The following is a 19048-nucleotide window of genomic DNA, read 5'->3' on the forward strand; positions in this document are numbered from 1 at the left end:
CCTTTGTAGATTCAGGGAAACAGAATGTTTTTAATTTTCTTAATCACATATATTTTTTTAATTTTATTTTTTCATTTCATTTTATGTCACAGTTCCATGGACTCTGGGATTCCCCCAACCCTTCCCCAAGCCCCCCATGTTGAATTCCTCCACATTGTTACAGTAGTACAGCTAATAACCAGTCATAATTCCTTTATTGCGGGCCTGGACCATGCAGAGTCCAGCATCCAGTCTAGATAAATTCAACAGTTTCATTGGGAGACCATTCTTGGTCTGAAAGTAGAGCTGGCAGAGCATCATGCCCTCCAATGAAAAGCCACTGCACAAATTCAACAACAGGAAGAAACATGGAGATTTACAACATGATGCAGTTAATTAACACGGTATTGAGTGCCCAATGTGTTAGAAAATGCGAGTTCTTAACCACATCCTGTAACTACTTCATTGACATCATATATAACCAGCTGCTATAAACCTTAAAATGGTTATGTAGTACTATTCAGCCATATTGTGTCTTTTTTCATATTTACATTTTACAGCTTATAGTATTCAAGCATGATTTTTACTGAACTTCACGAATTTTAGGAGTCCATGGTAGACATCGATCTGTAATTCTCTTTTCATTTCTGTATGTGTGAGTTTAGTGCTAGTCCAGAGACTGAGATAAAAAAAAAAGGGTCCCTCTGCTTTTATTGTCTGAAAAACAAGACAAACAGAAAAACCTGAACTAGGGAGAATTTGTTTAAAATGAACAGACAAATCCAGACTACGGAGAATTGGTTTAAAATTTTTTTCTAAAGTATCTGTTGGAATTGCTTAATAAACCTATCTTACTCAAATTCTTTTATAAATGCATCCTATTCAGACTATCCATTTTTCTGGTATGAGTTTTGACAGTTTATGTCTTGCAAGAAACTGCTTAATGTCACCTAAGTTATTAAACTTATGGAATAGAGTTGTTCAAAATATTCTATTATCTTTTTAGTATTCCAGAGATCTGTAATGATATTCGCTTTCTCATTTCTGACAGAAATTTGCATTCTCTGTAAATGAGTTGCCCTAACTAGAAACCTGTCAGTTTCGTCTAATGAAACAACAACAACAAACAGCTTTGGTTTCATTGATTTGATCTATTGAGTTTCTTTCTCTTTCTATATTTCTATATTTCTTTCTTTCTTTCTTTCTTTCTTTCTTTCTTTCTTTCTTTCTTTCTTTCTTTCTTTCTTTCTTTCTTTCTTTCTTTCTTTCTGTTTTTCTTCCTTCCTTCCCGCCTCCCTTCCTTTTGGCTATAGTTTCAATTTGAGTTTATGTTATTATGTTTTCCTGCTTATTTCAGGTTTGTCAATCTCTTTACTCATTTATATTATTATTACTTCATATCTCAAATTCAGCATTTGGAATGGATACACTTGCTCAACAGTACTTTTTCCCCCTTTAAGATTTACTTACTTTTTTTATTGGAAAGGCAGATTAGAAAGAGAGAAGGAGAGAAAGAGAGAAAGAGATACCATCTGCTGGTTCACTCTCCCAATGGCTGCAATACCCAGACCTGAGCTGATCTGAAGCCAGCAGCCAAGCAAGAGCTTTCCCAGGTCTCCCCTGCAGGCACAGGGTACCAAAGCCTTGGGCCCTTCTCAACTGCTTTTCCAGGCCACAAGCAGGGAGCTGCAGGGAAGTGGAGCAGCCAGGATCTCTGCATTTGCAAAAGGAGGATTAGCAAGTTGAGCCATTCAGTGTACCAGGCCTGCTCAACTTCATTTTACTTATGTTCCCTTTTAGCTCAAAAAGTGAGTATCTTGTATAGCGGGGAGCATAAAAGAGAATGACAGCAGGGAGTACTCCATAGGTAGATTAAAATTTTCAAAGACTGAGAAGACAAATTTTCAATACACCTCAATTATCTTTCTCAGTAGTTGCGTGAAGAGTTTGATGGCCTCATTTCAGGTTTCCTCAAGTTTCTGCCATGTATTTCAGATTCTTTTTTCAATTTCTTAAATTACTCAAGTCTTTGATTCTGGGAATGGTTGGTTAAAATATAAATTTTACATTGGAAGATGTATCGTTAGAATTGAAACGATAGATACATACTCTTGGAACAAACATCAAATTGTGTCTCATAATTCGGACTGAAATGACCTTGGCAATCACCCTGCTTAACATTTGTACATTTGTTTCCTCAAGTGTAGAGATGGTAATGAGCCTGCCTCAAATGGGTATTGATTAGTTAATGTGAGCTTGTAAAGCTATTTAGAGAAATCCTTGAAGAGCTAAATATGGATGGCAGACATATTGTGAGGGGGTGGTGGATAGGAAGAGTGTATGAATTGTGGGTGTAAAATTAGGTCTTCCTTCCCAGAGACTGCTTTTTAAAGCAGTATAATACGTACTCATTTCAAGTCTAAAGGTCATAGCAAAACAAAGCAACAGTGTATTACTGAGATATCATTGATGTATCATTACCCAATGAAAAGTTTATATGTATACGTACACACACACACACACACAGAGTTTTATCTCTGCTGACTAATGATGCTCTTTCCCTTCTACCATTGTACAGTCTCCTCAATGCTTGATTTTCTTGGAAATAGGAGCTCTACTCTGTGGTTCCCATGACACTGTACTTGAATGCATTTATATAATGAACTGATAATTTACCTTAGAAGACACAATTTGGTAACTTAGAACACTCCCATTTGGGTTAACTGCAATCCATGTGGATATTAAAATTCCCACAAAACTAAAATGGATGACACATAGATTAAAGATGAAATAAAACATAGGTAAAAACAATAGGTACATAGATTGACTTGTAATAAAGCAAATATGAGTAACTAGTCACTAAATGCTCTAGGTGATAGATCATAGTTCACCACACAGATTTTAGATGTTATTATTAAATAAATGATTAACTTCATTCATGTCAGTGTAATTTTTAAAATTTTACTTTTCATGACACAGCTCCATAGGCTCAGAGACTTCCCCTTCCACACTCCTGCTTTTTCCTCCACCACACTGTTTTCCCCAGTATTAGACAATAGTACAGTCCTTTAGCAACACTCACAAGCTTAACATCCGCAAGACATTGAAGGTTTATACAATGGCAGAAATCCAGCATCCTATTGTCAAGATATATTTAGCACTTTCATTGGAAGTCTATCCTTTATTTGGGAATAGAGATGCGTACTGCAATGTATCTTCACTTCTCGGTATGCTAGTCTCCCTTACACAGTTCCTCTAGGTAAACATGTGTATAATGTATTGATCTTGCATTTTGCATGAAAGTTGCCTTATATCAGAAAAAACATAGGATATTTGTCCTTTAGGAATTGGCTTATTCATTCTTTTTTTTTACTGGCTGCATGCTATCTCATGGGGTAAATGTACCACAGTTCTTTCACCCATTCTTCTTTTGAGGGACATCTGAACTGTTTCCATGTCTCCGCTATTGTAGACTGTGCCATTGTAATAAGTAATTTCCTTACATGTAGATTTCATTTCCTTTCATTTCAAAGTAAAATTTTACATACAATATAAGGTATATAGAGTTGGAACTTATAAATAACACAGAAATTGTCATTCTGTGACAAATCGTTGGATTCAATAAACTTCAAGGGAATGAGAGTATGAAATGAATGATGAAGATGTCAAGACTTAAGAAGAATAAAGAGACAAAGTGCATAGCTAATTGGTGGCAGAATCAAAGCTTAACTCAGATTTTCCCCATAATGACAATGTCCCAGATTGCATAAAGTAATATGATAAATAATTGAAAATAGAGGCAAAATTTTAAAAAGAATAATGAAATAAGAAAACTCCACTTATGAAAAATCAGAAATTAGTTTTAGTTCCGTTACATGTAACAGCATTTATGAGTTGGAAGAATGGGAGTAGAGCCAGGAGTAGACAAACACATTAGAAATAAAAAATAACGAATCAAGGCACCAAAAATGCATTACTCCTTGCCAATGACTAAGAGGATATTACCTGATTTTGTACAGTTCAACTACAAAAAAGTATAAAATATAAAAAGTTAAACACTATTCTTCACTTAGGACTCAAAAATTTCTAGTGGGTCATAGATAATTGCAAGGAGTTCTATTTCTATTTTATCACAGAAATTAATTGCAACAGATATTTCATAGCAATTCCTCTTGCTCAATAATGAAGTGGTTTGTACTTTGTGTGAGTGGATTCTAAAGCTTTCTAAAGGCTGATGAAACAAACAAGGAGAGTATCTTTGTCTTAAATGGAGTACAGAGCCTAGTGTGGTTGTTGATCTTGATGGGACATTTGGTATCTATAAATTTATAATGTTAAGTCATTCCCAAAAGGACAACTGTTATACATTTCTACTGATATAAGGCAGTTTTCAAGTGAAATACAAAACAACTAAATATATAGGTAAACATGTATATGCATTTTCTCCTAGATATACTGCGTAAGGGAGACCAGCACATCTGGAAGTGAAGATATATCGTGGCAGGCATCTCTATCTGAATAGAAGGAGGACTCTTTGTGAAAGAGTTAAACATACCTTGGCAGTGGGATACTGGATTTTCTACCTTTGCCTATACCCACAATATCATGATGCACTTAAACAGTAGCATGTTGGACTTGTAAATGTTATTCAAGGACTGTATTACTGTGTAACAATATTACAGGAAATAGTGCAAGGAGATGGGAGAGAAGGAGGAGAGGAAGGAATGAATCTGTATCATGAAAAATAGTAATTTAAAAACTTAAAAAAATAACCAGAAAAACATGCAATATAGGCACATGTATGTATCCGTGAATGGTTTATATAGAGCGATTAGGATCGTGAAACCAATTACAGACATATTCTGGAGACACAGACACAATTAATTACCACACATCTAGGTAAATTCTTTGGATGGTTTCAAATACTACTAAATGCACATGGACTGTACATCCATTTTAATATAAAATTTCAATGCACACCTAATAGAAAACTCTATTATGTTATGCCAAACATAAAATATTTTTGCAAGATATAATAATCCTATGTAAGAACTTTCAAAAATGTAGCTTTGTTTTGAATTAAAGTTAGCCATATCTTCTTCTCAATGTGCAATATACAAATGTTTTTTATGAATCCGTCTTTCTTTCTTATGATCTGTCATTAGGGTGACACGCATGCGTAGTATACACAGCTCCTTAAATAAGGTAGGATAGGAAGTCACCAGTCTTCTATGTGTGGGGAAAAAAAGCAGTATTCAACCACCTCAATTATGTCTAGGATTTTGGAGCTATTTTGTTAAAGACAAAGCAGCAAAAGCTACAACTTTGATCAGATCCTAAGGATGTAATTGTCTCTAGAGTATCAACTTACATTATTTCATTCATTCTTTCTGTCTTCATTACATTAATGTAGTCCATCATTGCCTGCACTGGGCTATGCCCAACTACTGATTAATACTGTTCATAAGTTTGGCATCTCATTAGCACATATGGGTCAGAGTGAAAAATATCATCAATAACTTTTTGGATAACTTTTCAAAATCTTTAAGCAAAGTAAGCCAATATCCAAAGCACAAATAAGACCAGTTAATATGATAATAAACTCCTACAAACTGAGTAAGCAAAAATAACTTTTCTTTTGTTTAAGTTGAATTTAAGTATATCAAATGTCACTGCAAAAACTTAAAAAAAAAAAAAAAAGGAAAGCAAAACCCTTTTGTTTCCTGAGGCAGGACAAAAAGCTGAACAAGAAATAAAACCAAATGCTTCTGACTTTTGCAAAAATGATCCGTCGGTCACAAAAGGATCTGGAAAAGTTACTTAAAACAGCATGAAGATTCATTAGGAATTCAAACATAGATCTAAGATCTACCTGCTATCCCACAGCTGAGAATATATCCAATGTAAATAACACCAACCCATGGAAGAGTTAAGTGCATTCCTATACATGGCAGCCCAATTCACCATGTCATCATTCTGAACCAACCCAGATGTCATTGACGGATGACAAAAAAGGAAAGAAAATATGTTACACAGACACGACAAAATATTTTTCAGCCATTGAAAAACAATGAAATATTAAAAGGGTGGTACTGGAGATTACAATGCTAATTGAAATAAGCCAGTTTTCTCTTAATTGTAGAAGTTAGTATTGAGTATGGAGATTATGTGGATGTCATATTATTTGGTGCATAATTGTAAATATTTTCATTGAATCGTACCCTGTAAATGACATGTTCCCCGCCTTCCAAATATTATGATCACTGTCATGAATCTCTTACTTTATGATATTATATCCCTGTTTTCAGTGAAAATTAAATGAAATAAAACTTGACAAAAAAGAAAACAAAAAGTCCTCAAGTAACTTACACAGTTTCTTTTTCTAGGCTAGAGTCCTAGGATATGATTTTGGGGGTGGAGCATAATTTAATATTCAAAGATGCAGATTTTTGAATGTGTGGCTTGAGTATAGCTCATTAACTCCCACCCCATTTTTTTAAAAAATATTGAAAGTGTAGCATCAAGTGCCTGATGGAAGGAAGTGGCAGCCCTGGTAATTTTTATCATAATCACATTGTAACGATCTTACACAGGGACATACCCCGCAGTTATGCAGGATATTTGCAGCTGTACCTGGTTCTAAGTTTGCAACAATGTGTAGTTCGGCATTTTCTGCTGCATGGAGCAAGAGGTAAAGTTGCAGTGATGCATACAAGGCTGGTACAGATAGCGCACAGAAAGGAAAGTACTCAAGCTGCTATGCTGAGGCTTCCTGCAACTGTGCTTCAGTGGGATTGGCTCTCATCCCACCGTGGATCACACTGGTATTACCAAAAGTAGGCGTGCACTGCTGCTGAGTGGTAGACGTAACTGTCAATCAGTTGGCCGCACATGCTTGAGAATTAGTCACAGCAGTAAAGCCATGGTTCAGTTTTGGTTGTTAGACCTCAGCTCCTTTCTGCCAGCAGCCACCACCTACTAACCTTCCCACATCACATGAACATTCACAGATAAGTAATTGTGAAGAAGCTGAAGTGACCGTTTTTCCTTTTTTTTTTTCCCCAGTGTGCTTAGATTAGTTGTGTATTGGTAACTTAATGGCTTTACTTTTTTTTTTTAGTACTTGCCACATCTTCTCTATCCACACACCCCAAGGGAAGTTTCATGAAATTTAATGCGGAGACAAAATACCACACACAATCCAGGAAGCCATGGCAAGCATTATAAGGCTGAATGTTGGAGAAACAGCGGAGTAATTGGTGGGGATCTTATAAGGAGGCAGAATTAGAAGCAAAGCTATCCATGGGAAAAAGAACATGGAAGAGTTCTGAATGTTCCAGGAATCTAGTTTAAAAGTTCCAGTTACTAGGAAAGAAAATGGAAATCTTAGCATCAATTAAAGTATAATAATTCCAGGTATCATATTAGGTCTAATGCTCTTTACGTAATTGAGCATGAAAACACATAATTGATAATATTCAGCTATGCATACTTAGGCAATACAAATGACATATTTTATAGCAAATATCTTTCAAATATCTTTTGAAATATTAGCTTTAAGTATTTATTTATTCATTTATTTGAAAGGCAAAACTATAGAGAGAGATTTGGAGAGACAGAAGGGACCTTCAGTCCACTGGTATAACCTGTAACTGGCCACAGCAGCCAGGACTATGGCCAGGTTGAAGCAGGAACCAAAGAGCTTCGTGGGGTCTTTCATGTGAGCGCAGGGTCCCAAGGACCTGAACCTGAAACAGATCAGCGGGGTCTCAAACTGGAGCCTTAATGGGATGCAGGTAGCTTTGGTTTTGATGCCACAATGAAGGCCCCATTGAAAGCTTCTTAAAGTGTGTCAAATTTCAAGGAAGTTTAATTCTACAATATGTGATCTCTACATCATGTTCTCATCTTCTTCCTGAATCAAATAAGAATAGAAAAGCTTGCTGCATTTTTTTCTCAAAAACTATGTACATATAAATGAAGTTAGAGGAGTTTCAAGATTATTCTATTCACCATACTTCAGCATATCTGGTTTCAACAATGTTATTTCTATGTTTATTCTGAAATTAGAATCCTGTATTAATTTCATGGTGAAAATACCAAGTACATATATTCCTCTGTGTCATATCTAGTGATTGTACAACAAAAATCAGTTATAATGGCCATAGTGAATAATAGGTGCATTCAGCAAACTCATACAAAAATGACTTATCCACCTCCCAGTTTTCCTGGGGAAATGTATTCCCCTGGAATTTACTCCCTGTGGAGTTAAATTGAACTTCGTTGTGTTTGCTGATGTGGATAAGTATCCATCTGTGGCCTGGATAACCACTATCATTATGTGTTATTAACCAATGTGAAAATTATTGAGTTATGTAATGATAGCAGTCAATATCACTTGCCATCACATCCTGACTTAAAATGCTTTCTGAATATGCAAAAAAAAAATGTTCAAACTGAAATAATGTGTGTATGGATAAAGTAGATATATCTTTTGTTTGTGTGTGGTTCAAAAGATTTACAATTTATTATTAGGTATTATATAGTACACATATTATTATTATATTACTTACATTATTTGTTCCAATCTTTTATCCAATGTGAATTACAATCACTGACTTACTACACAATTAAAATTGTCTAAGATGATAATAGCTTCAGAAATCAGACTTGGCTAGTCTTGGGGGTAATTAAAAGAGCGATCTTTTAAAAATTTCAATTTCAGGCTTTCTCAGTGAGTAAATTATAAAGAAGCACCCCAGGGAGCTTTAAGGAAGTAATGAGGCTTTCATTTCCATATGTCAGATTAGTTTTTAGCAAGTGTGCTTATTATCAGAAAGGGCTGTGAGCTAATTTCTTGGCTCATTCAATGTGGAAAAGACTCGGAAAACATTTTACGATAAAGGGCACCATGAAGAATCTAATGCTGCTGCGAGTTGGCTGCCAGAGCATCTTTGCTATCTGCCGTGATTCTGGAGGACCATCCGAGCACATTTGTGCAAGTGGGAAAGCAGCCTGTCCAAAGGCTGTCCACCCTTAGCAGGCCGTCCACCGCCTGTCTGCAACTCTGAGCAATGTCAAGGGTTCCGTAAACACATTTTGAGTCAACCTGCTCCGTGGTGTCTTAGCCAAACTACTCTTTTAAATTGAAGCGCACTGGATCGCTCCAGCTGGATATCTTCAGAAATTACTACTTTAGGACAGGGTTCCAAAATTAGATCTTATTTCAAAATACTTTGTAACTGGCCCGCACATATTTTGGATCCAGATGGAGCCCCAATCCCCACTAGAATGGTCTCAAATGCCTCAGTCACATCACGCTCGTCACTTCCTCCCTCCTTTTATTAATATGTGAGGCAAATTGCATACTCTTGGTACCCTTTGGGATCCAATTCATTTTAACATTAGAGTTGCTTTAGAAATTAACATTTTAGTCAGACAACAGGCATTTATTAATATGGACTGAAATTTAGTTTCTTGAGAAGTCAAGCATTGCAGAGAAGGGCCTAAATATAGCATTGAGCCTTGCCATTTTTCAAGTCAAGAGTAAGCTGTGGTTAATAGGCCTCCTGATGGCGCCAGGCCAGGGAGTTGACATCAGCACTGCTGTGTATGTCTGCACAGTCTTCAAGTTGGGAAGATTTGATTCAACATTTAGTTTATATAAATAGGCCTTTGAGCACACTGTGTATGTTCAGAGGAAAATTATTTCTGCCACCATCTTATCTGAGTTGGACTATTATATAGAATTATGATGAAACTAAATGCGTGCAGAGTACTATTTCAGTTTACCCCATAGGAAGAGCGTGATCATCAAATCTGTGTATCTAATCTAGGAGATAACATTTGTTTTCTTTGAAATGGAAAATGTAGAACTCTCAGAGCTGTTTTCCATTTTTATTCCCAAGCTTGTTTTATATATTTTTAATCAATTTAAAAAACGGCATGTTAAAACACAAAAAAGCTTCTACTCCCGATTTTGTACAAAGGAAACCCAGCATTTCAGTTTTTTATATGGATTAAATGGGCAAAAAAACCAGCTTTTCCAAATTCTAGATTTCAGATCATGTAAAAAATCTGTTACTAACATCAGGAAAATCATGAAACTGCCCAAATCAACATTGTACTGACCGATTTGAAAAATCAACATAGACTTTACATTAAGAAACATGTATAAGGAACAGTGCAGTGGTATAGAACTAAGCTACTTACAGCGCAGCATCCCATATAGACACCAGTTTGAGTTCTGGCTCTTCCGATTCTGATCCAATTCTCTGCTTTGGTCTGAAACAGCCACAGAGACCACTAGTTCGTCCTTGGGTCCCTGCCAAAGAATTCTCTGGTTCTGTTTTCAAATAAATCTGCCTTTCTAATAAAAATAAAATAGATCTGAAAAAAAAACCATGTTTTGGGCCTGGTGCATTGGCTCAATTGGCTAATCTTTCCTGGGCCCATGCACTGTGTGGGAGACAGCAGCTCCTGGGTCCTGGCTTTGGAGAACTCAATGGCCAATGCAGCATTGAAGAGTGAACCAGCAGATGGAAGATTGCTCTCTTCGGCTCTGTCTCTTGTGAGTTCACTTTCCAATAAAAATAAGCCATTGAAAAATAACTGCAATATAATTATGTAATATACATTATCCTATGATATAATATGTAATATTATATGAATATTCTATGACTTAAAAGTAAAACAACCTCAAAATCTGTAAGAATCAAAAGGCTTATTAATACAATTAATATATAAAGCCAAATCTCAAGTGTCAATAAAGCAGACAGGCTTTGCAAGCTGGTAAAGGAGAAAGGAAATGTTGGGACAGACATGGTATACTTAAAGGTATTGCTTATCATGTAGCAGTGTACCCTATGACAAATTTTATATTAAAGGTGCAGTGACACAATTATTGCTATTAATAAAATTATAGTTTGGCAGTGGTATTAGGCTTGAATTTTGGAAGCCTAGAATGAATGAAGAGCTACTTGAAAATTCAAGGTAAGAAAAAATGGAACACCTTCTGTGGTAATAAAGATGAAAGCAAGCATGATGGCTCAAAACATTTAGGAGATTCAAATGAGTAAAATTCAACTATACACAATGACGGTCACAAAGTCTCATTATTCTCCACGTGTTTGTTGTCAAGTGGCATTCAAACTTTCACTCGACTACGCAGAAGAGCTGCAGCTTATTGTTTGCTTTTCAGCTGCTGAAGTTTTCAGGAGCTTTTTTTGTAGAACACATCATGAAGGAACTTGTAATTAGGCTCAGAATAAAGTTTTAAAAATTAATTACACATTGTAAAGCCATCATGGAGAAGGAACCCCAAGTGTAAGATCTGAAAACCAGTCTTCACTCTGTTACTGACAAGTTTGCAGAACCAAAGCTTTCTTCTATAGGCTTTGATTTAAGTGATTATATGGGAAATGCTACAAATCTTTCATGAAACTGTTGTTACTTCAATAACTAAGCAAGTCCTAACAATAAAAATCTGACCGCATTGAAGATGGAGGAACATATAATTTTTGAAATATGATAGGATTGAATACCACACATTTTATAAATGACAAAATGAATTATTCATTTGTCCTAAATACTGATCATAATCAAATGAGGTAGTGCATCTAACAGTATTTTAAAAATAAAATAGCATATAAATGAAAAAAATTATCTTTCCAGGTATAGCTGTTGTGTACACATATTGTTTTTTTTTCTTTTTTTTTAATTATTTATTATTTAACTTCATTAATTACATTGTATTATGTGACACAGTTACATAGATACTTGGGTTCTCCCCACCCCTCCCCAAACCCTCCCACCATGGTAGATTCCTCCACCTTGTTGCATAACCACAGCTCAAGTTCAGTTGAGATTCCCCCATTGCAAGCGTATACCAAACATAGAGTCCAACATCTTATTGTCCAGTCAAGTTGTAACAGCCTTCTGGGTTGATTCAACATTTACTTAACATTTGCTTACTTGCCAGGCACCATTTTAGACACTGGCTTAGAAATTTGAATAAACTATGTCAGATTCTCTTCTTCAGGTGTTTTAATGCTAGCTGGGACTGTCATCAAGCAGATTTAATTAGCAAATAATACCTGAAGTTAATCTCTGGGACCAATATACAACAACATTTATGAGACAGTAACTGTGAGGTCTTAACCAATATTTAAATGACAAAGGAAAGGCATAATAATAACAGAAAGCAGGAACCAGACCAAGAGCAGAAGCCAAGATCTAATTACCTTTTAAAATAAACCTTAAAAAGGGGCGGGGTGGGAGGTTACTTATTCATTTGTAGGTTAGAAAGAGAGAGATCTTCCATCTGCGGGCTCACTCCCCAGATGACCACTGAGGCTAGGGCTGAGCCAGCCTGATGTCACCAGCCAGGAGCATCCTTCAGGTCCAAGCGCTACAGCCATTTCTTCTATTTTTTCCAGATAATTTACCCACTAAGCCACAACACCTCCTGAGATTTACCTTCTAAGCAGATGAGGACACATTAGACTTTCAGGCAAGAAAGCAAATGATTTAATGACTTTACTACACTTTGTTTATGGAGAACATGGAAAGGTAATATTGGATCAGTGTAGAGTTAAACCACAGAGCACAAATAATGGTAATTAAGTTTAGGTTAGTAGAAGCTAGGATACTGAGGATGGAGTAGACTTGGGATGGGTTTTAGGAGAATTTGATATTGAGCATTGACAGGATAGGTCAACAGCCTAGATGCTAGTTTAGCATAGAGAGGACAGGCAAATAGCTTCTGATATAGTCTCCAGAAGTAACGATTGTAATAATGAATGAGTACTATCACAGGTCACTGGAACTAGCAAGATGGTTGCTGCCATGTTAAAAGGAAAAAGGGACATTTAAAAGTCACACACACTAGACTGGCAGCCTCTTTTTAAAACTTGTAAATAATCTCTGCTTTTTTCTGAGCTTCATACACATATGTATATATGTATACATGCAAATACATTACAAATATATACATGTGAATATATACCTGTATGTATATACACATATACATGTGCATATGTGTACATATACATATATGCATAGGTATGTATTGGTCAGGCCTGCTTTTAAGCTTGGATTCCCTGCTTATAACTTATTAATAAATTTAATTTGATCTGAGTCACCCATCTTGGCTGGAAACATCAAGATCAAAGTACCGCTGCAGAACGCAGGTGTGAACTGTTCTTGCCTGTAACCACGTAGGGCAGTTAGAAGTCAGCGCCAGCATTCGCTCTTTCCCTGACGTTCAGAGAAGACACAAGACACATGCATATGAAAAAGCTGCATAACTCAAGGAGCATGGCATTTAGCCTGCCAATTTTCCTTTCCTTATTTAGATGAAAAGCTATGTAGTTTGAACAAGCCTTGATTATCCATTTTTGGATTTTTTTTTTTTTTGCATTTGTTTTTGAGGCTTTAGACGTAGAAATGGATCTTTGGCCTACTTAGAGCTGCCTGACAATTGGGCCAAGCACTTCCTCTACTCTCGTGCGTAGTGGATGAGCTGGCAACCTTCCTTCCCTAGGCATGACACCTCGGGCGATGCCATTGTCTGCAGTGACTCCACGTGATGAATCAAAGGACTTTTACCACAACTCCTTTATTTCGGAGAGAGACACTCAAGCTGCTGGTCTCTGTTGACCACATTGTTGCACATCAAGCTTCAAACATGTCCCCCTCTTTTTTTTAAACTTAATTTTTTTTTCCTAAAAATATTTTTCACTGAAAAATAAAAGGGTGATGATGTACTCACTCACCTTTTTCTACTCAAGTTCTATTGAAAGTCAAGCAAGGGCCCGGCGCCATAGCCTAGCAGCTTAAGTCCTCACCCTGAATGCACCGGGATCCCATATAGGCACCGGTTCTAATCCCAGCAGCTCCACTTCCCATCCAACTCCCTGCTTGTGACCTGGGAAAGCAATCAAGGATGGCCCAAAGCCTTGGGACACTGCACCCGCGTGGGAGACCTGGAGGAGGTTCCTGGCTCCTGAGTTAGGATCGGTGCAGCACCGGCTGTTGAGGTTGCCTGGGTGTGAACCAGCAGTCGGAAGATCTTCCTCTCTGTCTCTCTTCCTCTATGTATACCTGACTTTCCAATAAAAATAAACAAATCTTTTTTAAAAAGTCAAGTAAATGTTGGTAATTGGTGCATAAGCAACTTCAAAAGATGTATTTCTCCATGGGCTGACATGATGGCTCAACTGGCTAATCCTTTGCCTGCAGCGGCCTGTTTTCCATATAAGTACCAGTATGTATCCTGGCTGCTCCACTTCTGGTCCAGCTCCTTGCTTATGTCCTGGGAAAGCAGTGGAGACTGATCCAGAGCCTTCGGGTCCTGAGCCACATGGTAGCACTGGAGGAAGCTCTTGCCTCCTGTAGTAGGAGCAGCACAGCTTTGATCATTGTGGTCATTTGGGGAGTGAAACCGTGGATGGAATTTTTATTCTCTGTCTCTTCTTTTTAAATAGATTTTTCCAATAAAAAGGGTGATTTACTTCTTTATACACTGATGAGCGTAGCATGCACCACCAACACAGCTCCGACGGTGGCAGTCAGAATGTGGATTCTGGGGTTGTAGTTTTGAAGCCTTCATTGTATTTGGACTGCTGCCCATGACTTTCAGCTCCTTGGTGGGGCCTCTGCAATTATTGCTCCTTCAAGGCTGCATTTTGTGGAAATACTTTGAGGAAATAATTGAATGCCATTTGTAAATGCTGAGGATGTATCAAAGTACATGAAAATGTAACTATTTCTTTTAGCCTCAGACTATCTCATGTTTAATCTAAATTTCTTCTCATTATAATTATTGATATTGAGAAGTTTTAAACTGTGACTTTCTTCAGGTAGCAAGGAATTATGTCAAGATACAGCATAAGCATGATAAATTAATTTTAGAGTGATCTTATTTATGGTTGAATTAAAATTATATTTCAGATGATCATGAAAAGTGATAGAATGGTTCATCTGTGTATTGAAGCATTGAGTTTTTTTCCCCCTGACATTTCTAGAACTAAAAGGTAGCATTTAAGTTCTTTTAGGGGTCTTTCCAATTTCACAGTAAGATGTAATTTTTGTACTGTATAGTATTATCCAGTATCTGACTATTATCAGAATCAGACTTTTAAAAGAGATAGTTTCTTCATCTCAAACCCATTAAATAATGAATTCTAAAGCAAGAATTAAGAAATGGATCATTTGAAACATTATGAGTGATATTATTAATCAGCAGTTCTGATTATTCTTAAGCTGACATTTACTAAGAGTGAGAAAGTATAAAACAAAAGATTTTAAAAAACACACAACATAGAGTTTAACATCTACTGCTTTGGGCAGTTTTTACTCCCTTAATAGTGAATCTGGTGATACAATCAACTACTAGGATCCAAAATTAGGAATTAGAGAGAGAGGGAGAGAGAGAGATGGGGAGAGAGCAACCCTCCTTCCTTGGGTTCACTGCCCAACTGGCCACAATGGTCAGGACCGTGCTGATCTGAAGCCAGGAGCCAGGAGCTTCTTCCATGTCTTCAACGTTGGTGCAGGGGCCAATGTGCCATCTTCCACTGTTTTCACAGGCATATTAACAGGGAGCTAATGAAAAGTGGAGTAATCTGGACTCAAATGAGCACCTATTGTAGGATAGTGGCACTACCCAATATTCCACAGCGCTGACCCTTTTCAAATTTTTAATCATTACCTTAAGCACATAAAATTTCTTATTACATGCACTATGCTAGGATTATGATAATATAACCTTATCCTAATGAGCTGTAGTATAATTGAAGCAATGAAATATTTTACAGAGATTTTAGATATGCATAAAAGATTAAGATAATAAGTATCTGAAATAATAGATGCTTAAAAATTTATGCATTATCAGAATTTTTAAAAATTCATCCATTTTACATTGAACATATTCATAGTTTAGCCCTTTGAGCTGTAGTTCTGATAGATTTTATAGTAGGAGAAAAGCCAAGTGAGAAATGGAAGAAATATTTAAGAGTGAACAAAGCTACTTTATTTTTCTGTAGTCACGTTGTCTTCTCATAAGTCGTGTCCCAGCATTTGTGAGCAAAAGAATCAGACCCAGAAAATACTATTTCCTGGGAGAAGATAAGGAGTGTTAATTGCTAAACGAGTCCAGGGAATGTATCTCAAAATACAACACCTTTGGATACCTCTTCTTTATTTTACTTTTTAAAAACATTTATTAAACACAAACAGAAAAAGAGAGAGAGGGGGAGGGAGGGAGAGAGGGAGAAAGGGAAAGAGAGAGAGAGAGAGAGAGAGAGAGAGAAAGAGAGAGAGAGAGAGAGAGATTGGAGATTCCATCCACTGGTTCACTGTCCAAGTGGTAACAATGGCCAGGCAGAAGCCAGGAAGCAGGTATTTCACTGGGGTCTCCCACATGGGCGACAGGGGTCCAAACACGGGAAAATCTTCCACCACTCTTCTGAGGCGATTTCATTAGCAGGCAGCCGCATCAGAAGCAGAGCAGCTCGACATAAGCCAGTGACCATATGGGATTCTGGGATGGCAGGTGGTAACTCTACCAGCTCCATGATGCTGAATCTAAATGGATTTTCTAAACGGAAAAACCTGGGGAATCACAAATGCTACAAGAGACTTTTTTCTGAGGTTCCTATTTAATCCTAAAAAGCGAAGGCAGATATTGAATCAGCTCAGATGCACATCAACTGAAGACTGAATAAAGAAATATACATATATATATATACATATATACATATATATATATTTATGCTCATATATATTGCTCAGCCATAAAATTATTTCATTTTCAATAAAATTGCTGCATTGGTGACCATTATATTTAGTAAAATAAGCCAATGCCAAAAAGACAAATATGTTTTCTTTTATATGTGATAAGCAATAGAGTAATATAATGTATAGGAGTGAGATTGACATTATGAGATTTGAATATTGTTCATAGGTCTTTTCTGTATTCCTTAAGAATAGCAGTGGTCTTTTTTTACTTTCTATTTGCTGAATTCATTATTTAATGGAAGAAAAGCTTTTGATTTTAAAATAAATTTAAAACGTCTTTGTAAAAAATTAAAAGGAAACTAAGAAAGAGGAGGAGAGTGGAAAGTTATGTTCTTAAATTTTATGTTCTTAAAATTGCATATGTAAAATCTATTCACCTTATAGAAATAATTATTTTTATTATTTATTTTTAGATTTAATCTATTTTATTATTGGAAAGGCAGATGTACAGAGAGAAGGAGATACAGAGAGAATTATCCTCTGCCCATTGGTTCACTCCCCAAGTGGCCCCAAGTGGCCCCAACGCCTGGGACTAAGCTAGCCAAGAACTAGAAACTTCTTCTGGGTCTCCCACACTGGTGCTGGGTCCCAAGGTCTTTGACCGTCCTCCACGGCCTTGCCAGACCACAAGCAGGGAGCTGGACTGGAAACACAGCAGCTGGGAAATGAACTGGTGCCCATTTGGGATCCTGGTGGATGCAATCGAGGACTTCAGCCACTAGGGCATCAAGCAAAACCCAATTTATATTTATTTTTAAAAAGGCATTTTGTGTAACATTGGTTATGAATTCCTATCCATTTAAACGTCACGTGCAGGAATTGCTCATTCTAACAATATCGAATCAGGTCAATGGGCAATTGCTGTCTGATGTGCCAATTTTTTAGTGGAAGTTTGTGCTCACCAACACTAAAACCGAGATAGAAATAGCAGCTTTACACTTTTCAGGGCTTATTACTCAATTCTTTATTTTTCTCTAGGACAATCAATCTCCCCCTTGGTTTTTTTTTTTTTTTTATTTGCAAAACTCCTTGCAATCAATCTCACAAGCCTCTCCATTCACAAGGCTTCTTTCAGAAGGAATTGGCATATGTGCTCATTATTGTATCCATCTGTAAGACAGGAAGGATTTGAGAATAGTCCTGAAGCTGAGTAACTAAAAGCCAATGCTTGCAACTTTTGAGTGAGTGTTATATCTCTCCCAAGAAGCATTCAGAGCATAATTTACTAACTTAATAAACATCACACATGTAAATGCTGCCCTGAAAAGGGTGCTGGCGGGCGTGGGGGTTGTGGTGGCTGTGGGGTAAGGTAGCAGAGAAAGGCAAATCAGCCTGATGACAAGGTTTCTAAAGTTGGCTCAACCTCCATTATCTCAAAGGCGACTGTGCCATAATGACAGATCACAAAGGAGGAGTACAAATGACTGGGGTAAGGGACGTTTTCAAACACAGCTCAGAATGTTCATTAGTTACATTAATCTAGACCTAATGGAAAGGTCACTCACTTTGGAAAGTGACACTCACTTGAATGAGACTGATGCTCTAAATGAAGGATACTGGCAGAATAAAGAGTAAACTACCATGAGGTCAGGGGACTTCTTCCCAATATTTAGTTTATGGATCTTGAGGGGTAAGTGATGTGATGTTCAAATTGCATTTACTAATGAAAATACATTTTAAATGCCGTAATACACACACACACACACACACACACACACACTTCCGTAGATTCACTTCTATGAATCTCTTTAACATTTTCTTAAATTTTGTCTGTGCTAAACTCATCTAGTTTGAACCCCTTGAAGGTGTTATTATATTTAGTCAAACATATCATCTTCTAGTTCTCCATGCCTTTTTAAAACATGAGAACTCTGTGCTCGCTTCGGCAGCACATATACTAAAATATGAGAACTTTGGAAAGAAACCTATGTTGCAAGATTGAAAGTAAAATTGTGTGTGTTGACAATTTCCTATCAGTTAACTATATTTGAACTCTAAAGTTCGTTGCAAATGAATAACAGTTGAACTCCAAGAATGTCTGAATATACAATTCATCAATGATCATTTCTTTTTACTTTGAAAGTAAATTGGAGCTCTTATAAAATATTTTTCCCTTTCCTCCTTCCTTCACCCCTCCCTCTCTTTCCTTTTTCCTCCGTTTCTTCCTCCTTTTCTTTCCCACCCCCATCTTTCTTCTCTTCCTTTTTTCTTCTTTCTTTTTTTTTCTGTTTGAAACTGGAAGTGAACAAGATCTGTGATGTAAATCTCC

This window comes from Ochotona princeps, chromosome 23 (genome assembly GCF_030435755.1).
Source record: "Ochotona princeps isolate mOchPri1 chromosome 23, mOchPri1.hap1, whole genome shotgun sequence".
Taxonomy (NCBI): domain Eukaryota; kingdom Metazoa; phylum Chordata; class Mammalia; order Lagomorpha; family Ochotonidae; genus Ochotona; species Ochotona princeps.